The sequence below is a fragment of the Gopherus flavomarginatus genome, chromosome 4 (genome assembly GCF_025201925.1).
Source record: "Gopherus flavomarginatus isolate rGopFla2 chromosome 4, rGopFla2.mat.asm, whole genome shotgun sequence".
Lineage (NCBI taxonomy): Eukaryota > Metazoa > Chordata > Testudines > Testudinidae > Gopherus > Gopherus flavomarginatus.
Window position 1 is genome coordinate 203,256,931 of NC_066620.1, and position 3,988 is coordinate 203,260,918.

The following is a 3,988-nucleotide window of genomic DNA, read 5'->3' on the forward strand; positions in this document are numbered from 1 at the left end:
TTTCTAAAGTTAGTACACAATGTTTTTCTGTTGTTTTTCAGCCTCGTTAGAAATTGAACTCTTCCCTCAGTCATATACGCTCAGTAAAATGAACAGACAAGTCTACAAGGACTTGGGTCTGCATGAAGACTGGGGGACTTAAGAGTAGAAGTATGGAAATGAGGTGTCTGTCCATATAGGTCATCAGAAAGTGCTCATCAACATTAATTATAGGTGGGGCTAGTAGCACCACCTAGTATTGAGGCTGTTTGACATTTCCCATTATAACACCTTGTTTTCAGTTGCTTACAACTTTGCCAAACTTGAACTGTTAAGACTGAAACTTTAACCATTTGGATTCAGATACTGTAATTATGGGCATCTAACATAACCCAATTAGGAAATAAATAATCCTGTCACCAGAGCAGGGCTAGAATTGGGTGACGCTGTGATGAATGTGGGGATGTCCTGTAATTTGATGAGCTCGCTGTACGACTCTGCGCTTATCACCTTTGAAACACAACCACATTGGGAGGAGAGAACTGATTTTCTCTCTAAGGCATGAGAGATCAGGCTAGGTATGTGAGCCACAGAGCCAGTAGGACTGTCTGGCTGAAATCAACCATTGGGTGGTTGAATGAATGGAAGACCCTACAGAGACAATGGGAACCCCAGTGACCAAAAATTAACGCCTTGCTGAAGAGGCAGCTGAATGCATGAACACAGCATGGCTGGGTCCAGAGATCAAGGACAAGAGGTGTCAGCTAAACTAAGAGCTGAACTCTCAGAGACACAGGCACACACCTGTAACTAAAGCCAAAGGCCCAGAGACAGAGAGAGTGCCAAGATGGCTTCTCCAGGGAGTCCTGGCTTGGTGTTGGCCAGTCTGAACTCTATCTTAACCTTTGCTTCTCTATGCTAACCTGAGGATTTTCAGATTCTGTTTGCCAGGTGACTAATAAATGGTAGTCTTGCTTTGGAAAGTCTCTCTAATGTCACTGCAAAGACTTGCTAAGAGCATAGCACCCTGAACTAGTCTCCCACAGGAGTCTGGGTCAGATGGATTCACTGCAGGGAGCCCCAAGGGAGACAGGAATCACTGAGACCTGACAGCCCAATTTGAGAGTCTTGAAGGCTGTGGGCCTGCCCCTGTGGAACTGTGTGGGTCCTTGGGGCCTGGCACACTAAAGGGGCCACTCCCAAGGGACTAGTTACAGGCTGGGGCATAGACCAGACCTATGGATCCATGACAGGCCCCATGCCTTATTTACTCTACACATTAAACAATGAGTAAAAACAAAATATGGAATAGCTTTCCATTGAGTATGCACTGGAGGAGGCAGGGTTCCTATAGAAAAAAGTGTGTGATCATGTAATTAAAGACTATCATAATGCCTACACACAAAGGAGACAAATGAAGTGTGCAAAGACATTTCTTAACATATGAGTACTTGACTTTGCAACCTTAATAATGTTTTAATGTTTGTGTGTGTAATATCTTAGTCCATTAACAATTCTAAATTAGGCACACCAGGGTCTTTGAATCTCTTATCTCTTGTTACCTCTCAAATGAAGTTTTGAATCTTTACTGTCAATGATATAGTTGTCTTGGGAATGCTAGGTCTAAAGGAGTAGATTTTGCATTTTGATCGGAAGGCTTTATGGATATTCCCATCTCCTTCAGCAATGAGTTCCATTCTTTGAGCCATCCGCTGAGAGAGCTCTGGTCTTCCACAATTCCCATGTTCCAGTGAAGCTTAGCTTTTGTGTGAGACCATTATCTCAGAGAGTGAGCACCAATCAGCTCAGAGAGGAGTTATTCATTGTCCTGTAGATCAGTGGTGTACTCTTTTCCTACCTAGCACTTTTAGTACTTTTAGAACACCTTGCTTCCCAGAAGATCTTTACAACTGAACATTCTCAAAATGGCTCCAAAAATACCTTTAAAATTACCTGAAAGTTAACTTGTTCCCATGGCAACAAATAAGAAATGAGGAATTCATCTGAGTAAAATTTAAAATAAACACCATCCATCCCTTCCATCTAGGTGTTTATTCCATGTTCATCAGCAGGTTATCTGAAACATTTCAAACTTATCCAAATGAAAATAGGATGATGGTTCATAGATGCTCCCTGTTCTTTCAGGTCTCTTAATTTTCAGGAATAGAAAGGTTTGGTTTTTCTTGTTTTCCTTTTCAGTCTATTGGTTTGATTATGGAAAAGTTATGTCAAATAGATACGCCATGTCATTCTTTCTCTCATACTCAAACTCACAGATATGTTCCAGTTCACGTCTGTATAAAAGATGGGGCATAAAAAACATCTGAAAATTCAGTCTTTATATTTGTCTGTATCTCCACAATGAGTGAAACTGAAAAGTCCTGAAGTATGGGAGTCCTCTGTAACAGCCACAAAGCCTATATGCAATAGCCCAGATATGTGTCGTCTGCTTGTGGCTCCTCACCCGTCCTTGACCACAACAGAGCTTGGTGACAAGAATCCATGGCTGAAGCTTTGAAAAAGCTATATTAGGTTGTTGAGCAACTGAATTGAAGAGGTTATATTTGTTTTCCTCTTTGTGGTGTTCCTCAGCTTTCCAAGCCATAGAGGGATAAGCAGTTGATGATTGCATTTTTATCTTTTGCACTCAATTGTGTGTGTGTGTGTGTGTGTGTGTAAACAAAAAATGAACTTGAAATATTCAAACACAAAAAACTAAGTTAAAAGAACATTATTATGGTTGCATTGCAATTTCAAGTTAGGAAATGCCAGAATTAGGCTTGTTTGTGCAACCTAAATTTGGTCCCTTTATGCACACGCATTATGATACAGTTTGTAATTATATGATCATGATCACATACTATTTGATTCCACAGGACCCTCCTCCCCTTCCCCCTCCCCCCCGCCTCATCCCAGTGCATGGGATGGACCATGCTGTCGGAATGACTGTGTCATGAAGGAAGCTGCCTGAAGGATCCCTGCCTTGTTTGTTGCAGAACATGGGAGGTGTGTAGTGAAGAGGCAGGTATTGCAGGAAGAGAAAGGATGATCTCAATTTCTCACTTAGGCTCCAGATTCACTTGCACCCACTTAACTGAAAGTAAATTTTTTGGCCTTCAGTGGTTGTGGGGAAAAGTTTGAAAACACAGCCCTAGTGCATAGGCTCTGAAACCAGACTCTCAAGATTGGCAATATTGCAGTCTCCTTCTCCAGCCAACCCAAGTCTCCAATCCAATCCACTGCTCACTCCTGCAGGTCTAGCCCTTCCCCGCTTTTCCTTCTTGATGCTGTGTGGGCACCAGCAAAGGGAGCAGCAAGCGCACAGGAAAGACAGTCTCCCATTTCGTCTTTCCTGTGCCCAGCACTGCAGGAGCCCCAAACCACCAGAAGTTGCAATTGCAGGGAACAGTTTGCTCAGCCCTGAACTGGCACATGCTCAGTATAGATGGTATCTTCAGAGCCAGCACTTCATTTGTAATGAAGGAGATGCTGGGGCTCAAACAATTAGGTACTGGGGTTCAAGCAATATTTTTACATTCACAACTGCTGCAGTAAGCCCAGAGCTGCCGGGACTCTGAACTGCAAAGCCTAGAGGTCCTGGTGCTGAGCCTTGGCACTGTTCAGATAATTTAGTTGTCAAATTCTAGCAAGTCTTTACTGAGCATGTGAAAATTTAAATTTCTCCAAGGCTTATAACTTGCTCATATTTGGGCAGGTTTTCACAGGAAGAGGAAAAGGCACATCCTTGACACCAGGACACCTTCTTGACAAATCTCAAGTCTCTGCTCCGAAGCATGGAGCTGGTAGAGCTTCTCAATGCAATGGTTGTATTTTTTTTTTAACATGGCAAAGTAACATTTTTCCCTAACTGCTTCCTCAGAAATGGCTGAACCTTTTTTGCTAGAATCCACCCTAAGGCAGAAACACAGCATGGAAAATTTCAGCCCAAACATTAAGATATAAGCAACTGAAAATACAGTTTTCTAATGGGAAGTCCAGGGCAATCTTA